A 19,049-nucleotide genomic window follows, 5' to 3' on the forward strand; every position below is an offset into this window, starting at 1 on the left:
TGCCTCTCCTCCACGGAAGCCCTCCGTACCTCAGTCATCAACAGCTGGGATTCCCGTCCACGAGCCCATGCAGATTGACCGAGTACGGCGGTCTGAACAACGTCGAGCAGAGCGGCTCGCCAAGGGTCTCTGTTTTTACTGCGGAGAGGACACACACCTGCTACGCTCCTGTCCAGAGAGGCCGGGAAACTCCAAAGCCTAGGGTTGGTAGGAGAGGCCACCCTAGGTGCTGGGACTCTCTCAGACCCGGTTATGTGGACCGTGCAAGTGTCAGCGGGAGAGACGCGCTTCACGGCTGAGGCATACCTCGACTCTGGAGCAGCAGGCAATTTCATCCAGCAGGCCACGGTGGACAAGTACCAGTTGCCTGTTACTCTACTCGATAAGCCCCTAGTGATTGCCTCTGTGGATGGGAGACCCCTCGCTGATACCATCTCCTGGGTCACCAGGCCGGTCGAACTGCGTATCGGTGCCCTGCACACCGAGAACATCGCTCTCTACGTCCTTCCACACATGTCCCATCAAATCCTGCTGGGACTTCCCTGGTTGCGGACACACGAACTGTAATACTTATTATATGTTCTGAGGATTTCGATAGCGTAGGGCAATGTTCAGCAGAGACGAGTTTTTGATACAAGATGTTTTATAATCTGTAACCACGGTAGATAACAACGGAACAAACACAGCAATACAAATACACACAATACCTTCCCGAAACGGAGCGGAGGGAATTCCCGGGGCCACGCACCGGACTCCCCCAGGGAGACCACCAGAGCGAACCCCTATACAGGGACTGTCCGGCAATCACCCCGGAAGGCCTAAATGCGCAGCAGCCGGGACACAAGGGGCAAGCGGTAAAAGTCCAGGAGTGTCCGTACGGGATGATTGTCCAGAGTGGTTACGAACCAGAGAGAACCGGGCAGAGTGCTGACCTAAGATGGCAGACGGAATCCGGGCACAGCTTGAGAAACCGGGTAAGGTCCAGAGTCGGTCGGTCGGTAGTCTTTAGGAGGATCCAAAAGCAATCAGGATTAGCAGCAGCAAAGCAGGAGCACACAGCAAGCAGTATACTCAGGCACTGGACTGGGCTGAGAGGCGGCCTTTTAAGCAGCTGGACAGGAAGTAGGGCAACAGAACCTTAAAACTCCATGTTAACTGAGGGCAAGCTCATTCAAAAGAGAACTGGAAAACCTGGAAACCTGACACGAACCATCAGTCAGCTGGGGCACTGGCGAAATCACCCGATGGGGCTCCGCCTGTCATGAGAGGTGTCTGAAGTCTATACAACCCATCCGACGACCTCCGGTTCCAGAGAACCTACCGGAACTGCCCTCGGCCTATTGGTCCTTCGCAGACGTTTTTGACAAGAAGGAGTCTGAGGTACTTCCGCCACACCGTCCCTACGATTGCGCCATCGACCTGCTCCCAGGAACAACACCACCTCGAGGACGGATATATCCGTTGTCTCCAGCCGAAACCAGGGCCATGTCTACCTACATCACAGAAAGCCTGGCAAAGGGATTCATCCGGAGATCCTCCTCTCCTGCGGGAGCAGGCTTCTTCTTCGTTAAGAAGAAAGGGGGTGACCTACGCCCATGCATTGACTACCGGGGTTTGAATCAGATCACCATAAAAAACAAGTACCCCCTGCCGCTCATCCCCGAATTGTTCGACCGGCTCAGAGGAGCCCGTGTGTTCACCAAACTGGATCTTCGGGGTGCCTACAACCTAGTTCGTATCCGCTCTGGGGACGAATGGAAGACCGCGTTTAATACTCGCGATGGGCACTATGAATACTGCGTAATGCCCTTCGGTCTGTGTAACGCTCCTGCCGTATTCCAAGAATTGGTGAACGACATTTTCCGGGACCTCCTCTACATCTGTGTAGTAGTTTATCTGGATGACATCCTTGTCTTCTCTCCGGACCTCCAGACCCACAGAGAGAACGTACGGCTGGTTCTACAGAGACTGAGAGAGAATCGTCTCTACGCCAAATATGAGAAGTGTGTCTTTGAGCAGTCTTCTCTCCCTTTCCTGGGATACATCATCTCGGGTACAGGGCTGCAGATGGATCCAAAGAAGGTCTCCTCCATTCTCAACTGGCCTCCCCCTTCTGGACTGAAGGCAATCCAACGGTTCCTGGGATTCGCCAACTACTACCGCCAGTTTATCCCTCACTTCTCTGCCCTGACTGCTCCTCTCTCCGCCTTGACCAAGAAGGAGGCTAATCCAAAGGACTGGTCACCTGCGGCCGACGCCGCGTTTTGCTCTCTGAAGCGAGCATTTGCCTCCTCTCCTGTACTCCACCGACCGGAGTTAAACCGCCAGTTCACCTTGGAGGTGGATGCCTCCTCCTCAGGAGCCGGAGCAGTGCTCATGCAGAAGTCCTCCTCCGGGAAGATGGTGACTTGCGGTTTTTTCTCCAAGAGCTTCTCAGCGCCTGAACGCAACTACACCATCGGTGACCGAGAACTATTGGCGGTCAAACTGGCTCTGGAGGAGTGGCGCTACCTCCTGGAAGGAGCAGTGTACCCCGTGATTATCTACACGGACCACAAGAACCTGGAATACCTTCGGTCCGCTCAGCGACTGAACCCACGGCAAGCCAGGTGGTCCTTATTCTTTGCCAGGTTTGATTTCCAGCTCCATTTCCGACCCGCGGACAAGAATGTACGCGCTGATGCCCTGTCTAGGTCTCTCATGCCCATGGAGCAGGAGGAAGAGAGTACCCAACCTATCATCTCTCCTAGCAAGATTATTCCGGTGGCTCCTGTCACCCTGGCCCAGATACCGCCCGGGAAGACCTATGTCTCTGAGACCGACAGGAAAAAAGTCTTACACTGGGGTCATGCTTCAAAAACAGCCGGTCATGCAGGTCAGAAGAGAACATGGGGTGCGATTGTACGCCATTACTGGTGGCCATCCCTTCGCACGGACGTCGCTGCTTTCGTCTCTGCCTGCTCCTCTTGTGCCAGGAACAAGACGCCCAAGCACCTGCCATATGGCCGTCTTCTGCCTCTGCCTATACCCTCAGTTCCATGGCAACACATAGCGATGGACTTTATTACGGACTTGCCATTATCCTCCGGGCACACAGTCATATGGGTCGTGGTGGACCGGTTCTCCAAAATGGCTCACTTCGTCCCTATGGCCGGACTGCCCTCTGCTCAGGAACTCGCGGAAGCCTATATACATCACATCTTCCGCTTGCATGGCTTTCCATCCCACATCGTGTCCGACAGGGGAACCCAGTTCACCTCCCGCTTCTGGAGGGCGCTCTGCAAACATCTGGGAGTGACTCTGGACTTTTCTTCTGCTTACCATCCTCAGTCTAATGGCCAAGTGGAGAGGGTCAATCAAATCTTGACCTCCTTCTTACGTCACTATGTCAACGCCCATCACGACGACTGGTCCACGCTTCTGCCTTGGGCTGAATTCTCCCATAACCACCACATCAGTGAGTCGTCCTCCAAGTCTCCCTTCCATGTCGTTTACGGACTTCAGCCCTCCATCCCGTTGCCTATATCCCCTTCTTCGGATGTCCCTGCTGCTGATACTGTAGCCCGTGACTTCGCTACCATTTGGGACTCTGTCAAGGCGTCCCTTGGGCGCGCTTCCCAGCGGATGAAGAAACACGCCGACAAGAGGCGCCTGGACCCTCCGTGTTTCTCTCCTGGTGACCTGGTCTGGCTTGCTTCCCAGTACATCCGATTGAAGATACCTTCCTACAAGCTGGGTCCTCGCTACATCGGGCCGTTTAAGGTCCTCAGCAAGATCAATGAGGTCTCCTACAAACTGAGGCTTCCGGCCACGATGCGGATTCCCAACTCCTTCCACGTCTCTCTGCTCAAGCCGGTTTTCCTTGGTCCCTTCTCCTCTGCTGCCAGTCCGGCTCCTCCTCCTATTGCCGAGGACGACATCTATGCGGTAAGGGATATCGTGGCCATGAAGACTGTTCGAGGCCGACAGTTCTTCCTGGTGGACTGGGAGGGGTATGGTCCTGAGGATAGGTCCTGGGAGCCCAGGGAGAACGTGGGCACTCCTCTGATCCGTGCCTTCATGTCCCGGTTGCGGGGAGGGGGGCGTGGGGGGGGGGGTACTGTCACGCTCCCCGGGTCCTCGGCTCCCCTCCCCGGGTCCTCTGCCCCGCTCCCCGGGTCCTCAGCCCCGCTCCCCGGCTCACCTGCCACGCTCCCCGCTCTCCAGCCTCCGGTGCCCGTCCTTCCCAGGTTCCCTGGCCTCCGATCCCGGCGTCTGACGGCTTCCCAGGCCCTGGCCGGCTCCCCTGCGTCCTCCCCTCAGCTTCCTTCCCTGGCTTCTGGCACCCGGGCGGCGCGCATGCGCATTAGGGCGCGCGCGCGGTCACTGACCCTTTCTTAAAGGGCCAGCGTCCATTAACAGGAAATGAAGCTAAACAGGTACAGGGTATATAAGGGTTTATTGTCCAAGGGGGCGGGGCCTGATCTTCGTGTTTTCCAAGCTAGGAGTCAGGTCTCCTTGTGTCTCCTTGCCATACTCACGTATCTCTCTTCTAGAGCTGATCCTGCCTCGGCATCCGGTCCTGCTGAATCCCGAACCCCGCACGCTGTCCGTCTGCCATCTGACAGTCCGTACCATCTCGGATCCCTGCGGTGACCCGTCATCTCGCTCCAAAGGTTCCGGACCCCGCCTGACCTCATCTCGGCTTCCGAACCTGAGCTACGTCACCCGGACTACCATCTGTGACTCCGTGGTCCCAGGGACTTCTCCGTTACACTCACTTGCACGGACTGTTCTGCTGCCCATAGTGCTTCAGCTACCGGACTCCTTACCACCATCTTAGAGTTCGGACCAGTGGATCCACCTCCTGGGTCTGCCCGACCGCCTGGCCCTGACAATATATACATGAAGGCACATAGACTATATATACATGAAGGCACATGGACTATATACATGCAGGCACATGGACTATATATACATGCAGATACACAGACTGTATATACATGAAGGCACATGGACTATATATACATGAAGGCACATAGACTATATATACATGCAGGCACATAGACTATATATACATGCAGATACATAGACTATATATACATGCAGACACATAGACTATATATACATGCAGACACATGGACTATATATACATGCAGGCACATAGACTATATATACATGCAGACACATAGACTATATATACATGCAGATACATAGACTATATATACATGCAGGCACATGGACTATATACATGCAGGCACATGGACTATATATACATGCAGATACATAGACTATATATACATGAAGGCACATAGACTATATATAGATGCAGGCACATGGACTACATATACATGCAGGCACATGGACTACATATACATGCAGGCACGTGGACTATATACATGCAGGCACATGGACTATATATACATGCAGGCACGTGGACTATATACATGCAGGCACATGGACTATATATACATGCAGACACATAGACTATATATACATGCAGGCACATGGACTATATACATGCAGGCACATGGACTATATATACATGCAGATACATAGACTATATATACATGCAGGCACATGGACTATATATACATGCAGGCACATAGACTATATATACATGCAGGCACATGGACTATATATACATGCAGGCACATAGACTATATATACATGCAGGCACATGGACTATATATACATGCAGATACATAGACTATATATACATGCAGGCACATGGACTATATATACATGCAGGCACATAGACTATATATACATGCAGGCACATGGACTATATATACATGCAGGCACATAGACTATATATACATGCAGGCACATGGACTATATATACATGCAGGCACATAGACTATATATACATGCAGGCACATGGACTATATATACATGCAGATACATAGACTATATATACATGCAGACACATAGACTATATATACATGCAGACACATGGACTATATATACATGCAGGCACATAGACTATATATACATGCAGACACATAGACTATATATACATGCAGATACATAGACTATATATACATGCAGGCACATGGACTATATACATGCAGGCACATGGACTATATATACATGCAGATACATAGACTATATATACATGAAGGCACATAGACTATATATAGATGCAGGCACATGGACTACATATACATGCAGGCACATGGACTACATATACATGCAGGCACGTGGACTATATACATGCAGGCACATGGACTATATATACATGCAGGCACGTGGACTATATACATGCAAGCACATGGACTATATATACATGCAGACACATAGACTATATATACATGCAGGCACATGGACTATATACATGCAGGCACATGGACTATATATACATGCAGGCACATAGACTATATATATATGCAGGCACATGGACTATATATACATGCAGGCACATAGACTATATATACATGCAGGCACATGGACTATATATACATGCAGGCACATAGACTATATATACATGCAGGCACATGGACTATATATACATGCAGATACATAGACTATATATACATGCAGACACATAGACTATATATACATGCAGACACATAGACTATATATACATTCAGATACATAGACTATATATACATGCAGATACATAGACTATATATACATGCAGATACATAGACTATATATACATGCAGATACATGGACTATATATACATGCAGGCACATGGACTATATATACATGCAGACACATAGACTATATATACATTCAGATACATAGACTATATATACATGCAGATACATAGACTATATATACATGCAGATACATAGACTATATATACATGCAGATACATGGACTATATATACATGCAGGCACATGGACTATATATACATGCAGACACATAGACTATATATACATGCAGATACATAGACTATATATACATGCAGGCACATGGACTATATACATGCAGGCACATGGACTATATATACATGCAGACACATAGACTATATATATATGCAGGCACATGGACTATATATACATGCAGATACATAGACTATATATACATGCAGACACATAGACTATATATACATGCAGGCACATGGACTATATATACATGCAGATACATAGACTATATATACATGCAGGCACATGGACTATATATACATGCAGATACATAGACTATATATACATGCAGGCACATGGACTATATATAGATGCAGGCACATGTACTATATATACACATACTATATAAACACACCGGCACATATACTATTTATGCACAGAGATGCATTACATATACTATAAATACACATAGACACATCATATATACATTCACATACACTATACAGTATATGCACAGACACATGTACAATTATATACAGTACAAGAAACATAGGTATGTAAAAACAAACAGACAGATCCAAGAAGTATATACTCACCTCTGTTTCTTCATAGGTTGCTGATGACCCTCTGATGTTCTTCCTGCACTTCCTCTCCCGCTGTGGAGCTGTGCGGCCTCCATCTTCCAGCTGTCTGGTATCAGCTCCTCTTTGGCTGCGGCCTCCATCCTCTCCTGAGTGGTGAGCCCCGGCATCTTCTCCCCCGCGCTCTCAGTCAGGGGAGGGGCAGAGTGTCCTGCAGAGCTGCGGGGGAGCGGAGGAAGGGCCTCTTACTGGTTTTGGGGCCCATCAGCATTCACCAGTTTCCTGGTGAGTCAGTCGGACCACGGAAATATGCAGTAATTATTACAGTGCATGGCTCTCCTTTAGCTGTGAGGGGCCCCCCTCTCCTCTGGGCCCCGGAGCAGTTGCATCGGCTATATGTCCACCACTGGAGAGGCTGATGGTTACACTCCCCCAAAAGCAGGTGGTGATCACCTTTATTATAGAGAGGGCTGAATGCATGTGTAATGTCCTGGTGGGGTGGTGCATATTCAGGGTTCACAGATTATAGCTGCTCCTTCCAAACAGCTGCACGGACAGTATCTGAACAAACCAGAAAAAAGACCGAGATGTGGTTCAAAACATAATTTTATTAACAAATATTTATTTATTTGATATTCTAAGGAACAGAATAAGGGATAATGACACCAAAAAAAAGTAATCCAGAAAGGGCGTGCATGGAAATTTAATACTCACAAAAAATCAAGCTGCAAAATCTGTGCAAAAAATAACAAAAATTAAAAAAAAACTGTGAAAAAGCACATACAAAGTGCAATAATCTTCAATATTATCAGTTTGATATAATAAATAGATACAAAAATATTTTTTATAAATTAATTTAAATTATTGCACTAAGTCACTGATATAAAAATATTGCACCCACATTTTTTTTTACATATAACATGCACCAAAAAATCTAATGCAGCAGATAGAGGGCCTTATACATATATAAATATAGCACCAATAAGAATAAATAACAGTATAGTTATGGCAAATTGCACATTAAAAATATATATCAATATTGCACCATTGGAAAATATTGCACAGATCCTATTGCACTTATAAGATACTATTGCACAGAGGGAGGTATATAGCAGCAAGATCAGGGCTATATTGCACAGTCAAGGGGCCTATAACATCTCAGTGACCCAATATAATACAGGGTAATACACCATAGAGCCACCTTACGTGCAATTAACTAATCCGTATGCAAAAGAAAGGCCATAAATATAATAAGTGAGCAAAGAATTATACCTGAATTAGAATCACATATGTTCACCATGCTGAATGCCAACCCCTACGTACGTTTCGGTCTTCCTTCGTCATCCCCTTATTCTGTTCCTTAGAATATCAAATAAATATTTAACAAAATTATATTTTGAACCACATCGCGGTCCTTTTTCTGGTTTGTTTGGTGTTGCTATGATGGACTGAACCAACATAGTTACAATTACATCGAAACTAGGAATGTTGTAAACTCCCTACAAACGCTCGTCTTACATTATAACCATACATAAAATTTATGGCATCTGCAAAACTTTTTTTTTTTTTACCTTTACCTCAGTTTGCTCATTCTTCTTTTATATTATAATGGCACTATAATATACTATATATATGATTTTGCAGATTACAATGATGCATACATCCAGCAATAATATGTATGAGTGTTATATACTACCTATACAGTATAACTGTGGGTTTTATGCTATTACAGTGTATATATACATATATTGTCAAACACATGAGTGTGGACCCTCTGTGCCATGGGCCAGGCTTAACTCAGAGGAGCGTAGCGAAGTGCTTACCGGGTATTCACCAGTGCCTCTGTTGATGAAGTTGGGCTTGGCTGCTGTTAGACACCAGGTACCACTCCAAGGCAGTCTCTGGAAGTATTAGCTGTCCCAAGGGGTCAGGAGCGGGGGAACCGACAAATATGGGGACAGGCCACGAGAGACAGGCAGAATGGGTGCGGGCACAGGAGCACTGGCAGGTAACAGGTCGGGTGCGCAACAAAAGCTGGACACCGGACAGGATTCGGGTTCACAGGAAGGACACTGGACAGGGTTCTAGTTCACAGGAAGGACACCAGACGGGGTTCGAGATCACAGGAAGGACACCGGACGGGGTTCGGATTCACAGGAAGGACACCGGACGGGGTTCAGATTCACAGGGAGGACACCGGGCGGGGTTCGGATTCACAGGAAGGACACCGGACAGGGTTCGGGTTCACAGGAAGGACACTGGACAGGGTTCTAGTTCACAGGAAGGACACCAGACGGGGTTCGAGATCACATGAAGGACACCGGACGGGGTTCGGATTCACAGGAAGGACACCGGACGGGGTTCGGATTCACAGGAAGGACACCGGATGGGGTTCGGATTCACAGGAAGGACACCGTACAGGGTTCGGTTTCACAGGAAGGACACTGGACAGGGTTCTAGTTCACAGGAAGGACACCAGACGGGGTTCGAGATCACAAGAAGGACACCGGACGGGGTTCGGATTCACAGGAAGGACACCGGACGGGGTTCGGATTCACAGGAAGGACACCGGACGGGGTTCGGATTCACAGGAAGGACACCGGACGGGGTTCGGATTCACAGGAAGGACACCGGACGGGGTTCGGATTCACAGGAAGGACACCGGACGGGGTTCAAGTTCACAGGAAGGACACCGGACGGGGTTCGGATTCACAGGAAGGACACCTGACGGGGTTCGGATTCACAGGAAGGACACCTGACGGGGTTCGGGTTCACAGGAAGGACAGGGTTCGAGTTCACAGGACAATGGACAGGGTTCGGATTCACAGGAAGGACACCAGACGGGGTTCGAGATCACAGGACAATGGACGGGGTTTGGGTTCACAGGAAGGACACTGGACGGGGTTCGAGTTCTACAAAGTAATGACACAGGGCTGCTGGATACAAATGCATGTCCCAATATTTAGATTTTAAATAAAAATGTATATAAAAAAATGTATGATTTCCTTTACAAGTCACAAATACTTGCTTCTTGGTCTTGGTATGTGACATAAAAATCCCAATAAAATACATTTACGTTTATAGGTATAATTTACTGTGGAAAAGTTCACAGAGTATGAATAGTTTTACAAGGCATTGTATGTGGAGGTGTTTTGACTCTCCCTTGATGATGCTTGGTGATATCGAAAAGAAAAAAAATGATCACACTCACCCTTCCTCCTTGGTATACGTGTTCACTTTCTTTTGCAGATTTCCACCAGTTATGTTACGTTTGGACAGATATCCTTGGTGAATATGAAGCTACATATAATATTCTTGAGACTTGTTTTTTAATTTATACCTATTATCTGTCACGCTTCCTGGGTCCCGACACCATTCCTCACACACCGCTCTGGTCCCCGGATCACCTGCCCTCAGCCACAAGACCTCCTCGGCACCACCCAGGCTCCCAGTCTCCCGCTCCTGGCACTCCCCTGCGACCTTGGACACCTTGCCTGGCTCCCCTGCCTCCTCGACACTGCTCCCTGCTCTGGCCTCCGGCACTCGGGCATCGCGCATGCGCATTAGGGTGCGCGCGCGGTCATTGACCTCCTCTTAAAGAGCCAGCACTCCTGAAACAGGATATTGCCTAAATCAGGACTAGAGTATTTAAGGAGCTTCCTGCCTTGAGGGCGTCGCCTGTTCTACAAGTTCTCTAGCTAGGAGTTCAGGTCCCTCTTGCTGTGTCTCATTCTAACATTGTGTCTTCCACAGAATCAGTCTTACCAAAGCTACACCTGGTCCTGTCTAAAACCTGTCCGAGAGCTCCTGCGGGAACCAGTCTTACCAAAGCTACACCTGGTCCTGTCTACAACATGTCCGAGAGGTCCTGCGGGAACCAGTCTTATCAAAGCTACACCTGGACCTGCTAACAACCTGTCCAAGAGGTTCTGCGGGGACTGTCCTGTCAAGCATACCAGGTCCTGATCGCAACCTCTCCGAGTGGTCCCCCGGGGATTGTCTGCTGGGACACTACCATCTGCTCCAGTCTGAACCCATCTCCTGACCTCGGCTTTACCCGGCAACCTCTACCTCCTCTACCGGTTGGACTCTGCTCTTGTACCGCTTCGTGCTCCGGCAACCGTGCATCCAGGCCCTCTGGTGGGGTGACCGGACAGTCCCTGTATAGGGGTTAGCTCTGAGTTGCTTCACTGGGGGAGTCTGGTGCACGGCCCAGAGGATCCACCACCCGGGTGTAACATTATCATAGATTATCCTAGAAAAGAGTAAAACCAAAATGTCTGAATATTTCCAGGGACGCATTCACAACTCTAGAAAACAATAACTTTTGTCATATCGGCATATTATGATGGCAGAGAGTCCAGCAGAGTGCGAGTGTTGACCATAATCCATGGTAGAGAGATGAAGGAGCTATATTGCTGGTTTTCCTGTACAAACGACTGTGAATATGTTTCCGCAAAAGCCACAATAGAATTTCACACAAAATGGTTTAGCTTTAATTATGGTGTGTCCTGAGCCTCAGAACTGCTTTGCCCATCACATCTCCATCCACTGGTCAAACACAAGTAAGACAAGTCAAGTTCCGAAGTTTGATATACAGAACCGCGATCCTCAACCTTTCTCTGCTAACTTCACAGTTTGCATCTTTACAATGTTCGGAAACCAGGAAAACATCTTACAATTTGTCCAGGATATTGAGATGTATCGTCTTCTAGGAGCCCAGAAGGTGGTGGTCTACAATAATGGCTGCAGAAAAGCCATTGGGCAAGTTCTCGATTACTAGGTCTCGAAGGGTGATCTAGAAATGATACCTTTGCTAATAGACAAATATTTAAGAACATCCAATGTTTAGCACCAAAATATGAACAAATAAATCCAAATTGGTTATTACGACCAGCTCTCAGCTGTGTACAGAAACGCACAAAAGTCGATATGTGACCCTCAATGATATGGGTGAAATTATTCTCCTGAGAAATTTGTGTCACGGGATGTGAAGGGATAACAGGGGCCTAGACTAGCTCTCAAGCTAGGGGGGCCCTAGCTGTCCTTCCTCCTAGAGACACAGCTAATGGTGATGATGCCTGGGCCAGATTCCTTACCCTGCTCCTGGCCAGCCTTGATCTAATACTCCCTCTCCCCCTCCCTAAGGGAGATCTGGGACAGGTTGAACCTACAGATATGGACAAACAGGGGAAACCAAAACTTTATCACGTGTCACGCTCACACAAAGTTATCAGACAACAAACAATAAGAAGAAAAATAAAGAGCAGGGAGGAAATAACCAGACGACAGGAGGAATTTCACAGCACGCCAAGCAATACACAGTAAATCACCAGTTGCTGAAACACAACAGCACACAGACTAGATAATCAAAAGCTGTAGTCGGCATGAGAAGACAGGTTCCTCCATCCTAAAAAGGCGGGGAGTAACTGTGATAGGTCTCCCACAACATGTGATCAAAAGGTAATCAGCAGGCTAGCAGAAATTGATTCCTGCTAGCCCGATCACTAATGAGCACACAGCTGATCGATGCCCGAGCCTGTCTATGTAACTCAGAAACACCAGAGAAAGCATAGTGAAGTGTCAGAGTCTGTGGTCTTAACAGCGTTTCATGCCACCATGACACTCGTTGAGTTAAGAGCCAAACATCGTGTGACACCCGGACTTGCGTGCTTAGAGAATCCACCGCCACCGCGTCAGCCGCCTCATGTAACAGTGACCAAGCTAGCTTAGAAAAGCCTGAATACAGAGGACCTACAGTTTGTGACAGAGAGAATGGAGACAGTTGAATAGAGCGCTGCTTGATCATGAACATTCATTCTTAATGGGACTGCTGGTGATAGCTATTTGCCATGTTCGGGGTGGTCTTCGGCATTCCCTTAAGAATGAATGGAATGGCAGTTCGCATTATCGGGAACCGCTCAGTTTCCATGCGTTTTTTTATAGCCCAGCTATCGGTGGAGGTCCAAGCAATATGAAATGTATCCCCTATTCTGTAGATGGAGGACCCCTTTAAGATAAAATACAACCTTTGTACTTTCCATGGATAATTATCTACTTCTATCTAATAGGTATAGTAGGTATAGCCCATCAGAGGTTTGGGACTGTTAGAAGCTGTTTCCGTCCTTCCACTATGCTTTACTTCCGTTCTTCCACTATGCTTTACTTCCGTCCTTCCACTATACTTTACTGTATATTGCAGCACTGCTTGCTCAGATTGACATATAAAAGAAAATGGCTGTCACAAACCGACCAGAAAATTATGGCATCAATAGCTGATATAATCACTATCACGAAACTTGCAAAGACATCTGGCATTGTTAACATAGAAATATCCCTTGATTTAACAAAAGTGTAGTCGAGGAGAAAAAAAATCTGTAAAAGCAAAAAAAATATATTGTATAAGTATAAAAGATGTACAAATTTATAAAAAAAACCAAAACCAAAAATTTCACTTCTAGATCCAACAATAACAGAGTCATAATAACCGGTTGAAGTCAAGGGGCACATCATGCAAAAATGTGCCGTGACGGCGAAGCTTCTTGGAACTTCTTTTGTAAACAGCAAGATAAAAATCATGGGGGCTGAAGAGTGATTGGTATTTATTGAGAGGACTCATTGATTTAAAATTTTGGTTACGATTAATCAAGATTGCCGTTTTTCTATCTAGTATTGATGAAGAATATTCAAAAATTTCAGGCTGCGGCAAAAACTGGAAGTTCCCGGAAACAATGAGATTTGAATTGTTTTCGTAGTAGAATTTATTTTATTTTTTGTGCATTTTTCACTAGTGCACAGGTTTGTTGACAACTAGCGATTTTGCGGCATTTTCCGTAAATTGTTTTGGGCGGAAAAAAACCCCAGCATTTTACTGTAGCAGCAAAGTAAAGATGATTTCTACATTTGTTAAATTTGCGTTTTTTGCGACTTTTTTGAGCAGAGGTGTGTTAGGTTTTTTCGTTTTAAATTTGCAGCTTGTCAATTCTTTATGTGTTTTTCAGGGTTTTTTTTACCTATTCAATAAAATGCATCAAAAACACATTAAAAAAATAAAAAAATGTATCATAAACTCATAAAAGGTGCATTAACAATGTATAAAAAGCCTTATATTGTTCATGATTATTGTTCTTGTCTATGTATGCCCACCCTTTTTCACATGTGAAGCGCCATGGAATGAATGGCCCTATAATACATAATAATAATAATAATAATAATAATAATAATAATAATAAAACAAATCAAAACATACATAATGAGTGCAGTGTCTTTCTTGCCAAAACTTTGTGTATTTGCGTGGAAAAAAAAAGCTGCAAAAAAGCACTGCATGGACATATCATTCATGTGACCCTGGGACCCAAGAGGTTGGAGGGCCCATTTCTACCTCCAAAGTAGGTGGTATTGTGCATTTTGATGAGTTCTTGGACTGCAAAGGGCCCATATATTGTTCTTGCACAGAGGCCCTTTTCTGTCTGTGGGTATGTCCACACGATGTCTTTTTAAGGCAGGTTCCGTCCAGAAACCACCTGACAAAGCACCATAAGAGAGCCCCGTAAAATGAGATTGCTGTGCACATGTTCCGTCTTATATCATGACTAGGGTATTGTAAAGTGTCCCACAAGCCGCACGGCAAGTCGCATGGCGATTTTGGATGATTTGTGACCCTTCCTTTATTTTTAAACTTCTCAAATAAAGCTTGAAGATTTTTATTCATCTATATTGGTGCTGAGTCCCACTCATTTTCTATTACCGTTTACTCTGAAGCCGGACCTGCCTGTCCGCAGGACTACGTGCATCAACTGCAGACTGGAGGACCTTATATGGGTGAGCTGAATACCTTTTTTTCTCTACCTTCCGTCCAGAAACCACCTGACAAAGCACCATAAGAGAGCCCCGTAAAATGAGATTGCTGTGCACATGTTCCGTCTTATGTCATGACTAGGGTATTGTAAAGTGTCCCACACACAATAACTACACAAAACGCTGAGTGACGATGGAAATATACCTTTATTAATTATAATTAAGAACATACTCAAAACTGGTAAGCATCATAACCGTAACCTTTGCTCTGAGGAGATCCTGGATGGCCTGAACCACTGAACAGCACCAGAAACCATCCCTAGTCGCACCGTTCTGACTCGGGGCTGACCATGTCACAGTGCAGTCCCCTCCAAATTTTAACCTGTTCCCCGGGAACTGTCCCAGCCGGAACTTAACCATAACCAAGTATGAAGGGTCAGCATACCTCCGATGTGACCCCTTACTCCATTAACCAAGGTCATCCCTGACCTCCTCACCTCAGCTGCCATGACATTACTGCAACATAGGAATCAAACCAACATCTCACCACCATATAATTTTAAAATGTAATTTTTTTTTAATTTTCCTTTACCAACATTAAATAAGGGCGGGTCGTTCACCGCTCCTGGAGCCACGAGACAGGATGTCCCAACGGCTCCTCCTCTTCTTATCAAGGTAATCCTCCTTCTTTTCCACACTCCTTCCTACAAACCTCCCACCAATCCCATAGCAGGCCCTAACCATGAGACCATTCGAATCCCTATAACTCCCCCCATATTCTGCCGAGCGAATGCGCCAAAACCCCTGTAAACCCTTTCCTGCCCAAACTCCCTATTAACCCTATATGAGCCTGTCGTTACACACTCTTGTCATGTCCGTTCTTCCGCTATGGCTGCACCCCTACTTCAGCCCCTTCTATTGTCTTTTAACCAATTCATGATTTGGAAAGTCTGAAGAGGTTAAAATACAGTGCCTTGCGAAAGTATTCGGCCCCCTTGAATTTTTCAACCTTTTCCCACATTTCTGGCTTCAAACATAAAGATAAAAAATGTTAATGTTCTGGTAAAGAATCAACAACAAGTGACACAATTGTGAAGGTGAACAATATTTATTGCTTATTTTATACTTTTGTAAAAAAAGAATAAACTGAAAATTGTGGCGTGCAATATTATTCATCCCCTTTACTTTCAGTGCAGCAAACTCCCTCCAGAAGGTGATTGAGGATCTCTGAATGATCCAATGTTGTCCTAAATGACTGATGATGATAAATATAAGCCCCTGTGTGTAAGCAAGTCTCGTATAAATGCCCCTGCTCTGTGATAGTCTCAGGTTTCTGTGTAAAGCGCAGAGAGCATCATGAAGACCAAGGAACACAACAGCCAGGTCCGTGATACTGTTGTGGAGAAGTTTAAAGCCGGATTTGGTTACAAAAAGATTTCCACAACTTTAAACATCCCAAGAAGCACTGTGCAAGCGATCATATTGAAATGGAAGGAGGATCATACCACTGCAAATCTACCAAGACCCGGCCGTCCATCCAAACTGTCATCTCACACAAGGAGAAGACTGATCAGAGATGCAGCCAAGAGGCCCATGATCCCTCTGGATGATCTGCAGAGATCTACAGCTGAGGTGGGAGACTCTGTCCATAGGACAACAATCAGTCTACACTGCACAAATCTGGCCTTTATGGAAGAGTGGCAAGAAGAAAGCCATTTCTCAAAGATATCCATAAAAAGTGTCGTTTAAAGTTTGCCACAAGCCACCTGGAGACACCAAACATGTGGAAGAAGGGGCTCTGCTCAGATTAAACCAAAATCCAACTATTGTTGCTTTTACAATATGTTTGGCATAAAAGCAACACAGCTCATCACCCTGAACACACCATCCCCACTGTCAAACATGATGGTGGCAGCATCATGGTTTGGACCTGCTTTTCTTCAGCAGTGACAGGGAAGATGGTTAAAATTGATGGGAAGATGGATGGAGCCAAATACAGGACCATTCTTGAAGAAAACCTGTTGGAGTCTGCAAAAGACCTGAGATTGGGACGGAGATTTGTTTTTCAACAAGATAATAATCCCAAACATAAAGCAAAATCTACAATGGAATGGTTCACAAATAACCGTATCCAGGTGTTAGAATGGCCAAGTCACAGTCCAGACCTGAACCCAATAGAGAATCTGTGGAAAGAGCTGAAAACTGCTGTTCACAAACGCCTCCATCCAACCTCACTCAGCTCCAGCTGTTTGCAAAGGAAGAATGACGAGAATTTCAGCCTCTCCATGTGCAAAACTGATAGGCACATACCCCAAGCGACTTGTGCTGTAATCACAGCAAAAGGTGGTGTGCCGCCCCCCGTGCCAGCAGCCGCCGCTGCTCGGATCCGGGCCTTCTGGGGTGGTGAATCGAAGGTCTCCGGACCCGGGGGTCTCGCGGACACGCCGAATAAAAAGGGGAACATAGATGTATGGGCTGGGCCGTATTAAGTTCATGACGCCACCCACACGGTGTGTGATGATGTAGGACATCACCGCTGCTGTTATGGGCACCCGGGAGAGATGTTGTGGTAGCTAGATGTTAACCCCTCCGTGGGTAGGCATGGTTGCCCGGGACCCAGTGTCTTAGTGCAGGCAAGGGGATGTTTGATTACTCGCAGTCAATGAATCACACGAGTCTTTGGTAAACCAAGGTGCTGGTGGCCGGCGCCGCGGCTGGTTGCATTCGGATCCCCCATCCGGGCTGGTGGTCTCTATCCTTTTCCTCTGCACTGACTTTGTGTAAGGTGGACTTCCTAGTCTGGAACTCAGGAGTCCGCTCCCGGCTGGATGTGGTCTAAGGAGCCTTGCCCGTAGACGCTGGCCCGTGGGATCTATGGGCCCTGGCGGTGACCTCCTATCCCTATTGGTGGGCTGTTGTCTTCTATGAGGGACTTTGGGTGGGACAGGACCTCTAGTCCTGGCCTTAATTGGTTAATTAACCAGGACGCTGGTTTCCGGTCCTGGCTTCAGGGTCCGAGTACCCCCCTGTGTGCTCCGGTTTCCGGGTCGGTTCCCCGTGTCGGTACCGGCGGGCTACAACCCTGTTCCAATCCACCTCGGTTCTGTCGAGCTGTCTTCCCGTCTCCTGCTGACGGAGACCATCATCTGCCACCTAGCCAAAGGCACCAGGGCTCCTACCCTGGCACCGTTCAACTTGAACTTCCTCTGCTGGAGCTACCCCTAGCTCCAGCCCACACTCCTCTCAACTTGAACTACAAACTTCATCTGCTTGTTTTCCCGCCCCGGGCTGTCTAGACCCTTGGGTGGGTGGTCCAACTGCCTGGTCCCGCCCACTGGTGTGTCTATCTTTCCCTAAGGGGGGGGTGACTAGGGTTTCAGGTTGGCTGTGTATTTCCTAAGTGAGGGAAGGTGTTATGCGGGGGCCTAACTGTGACTACCTGGTTTTCCCAGGGCGTCACAGTGGCGCTACAAAGTATTAACTTACAGGGCATGAATAATATTGCACGCCCCAATTTTCAGTTTATTATTTTTTTTTATAAAAGTGTAAAATAAGCAATACATCTGTTCAACTTCACAATTGTGTCCCACTTGTTGTTGATTCTTCATTCTTCACCATAAAATTTTTGCACTGTAAGTAACATATTCATTCCTTAGGTGAGTTCCACTGGGAATCGCCTGGTCTCAATACGTCACAATATAGACAGAGATACCATAGGTATGGTGGTAAATCTGCTTGTGAATCGTCGTCAGGAAAACTGGTATTTTCTTCAATCAACTTTGCCTTAGAGAACTTAAAAGAGGTCATGACTGTGATCTTATCTTTAGGGTGAAAAGATTTAGTTCTGGAAACTGATTTTTAAGAATCCGAGAGTCGTT

General features: G+C 46.6%; 1 pseudogene; it reads left to right on the forward strand.

Moving 5' to 3' along the window:
* Positions 1-12,368, forward strand: part of LOC142251917 (uncharacterized) — a 35,497-nt pseudogene extending 23,129 nt beyond the window's left edge.
* Positions 12,369-19,049: the final 6,681 nt, after the last annotated feature.

Source organism: Anomaloglossus baeobatrachus, chromosome 9 (genome assembly GCF_048569485.1).
Source record: "Anomaloglossus baeobatrachus isolate aAnoBae1 chromosome 9, aAnoBae1.hap1, whole genome shotgun sequence".
NCBI classification, from domain to species: Eukaryota; Metazoa; Chordata; class Amphibia; order Anura; family Aromobatidae; genus Anomaloglossus; species Anomaloglossus baeobatrachus.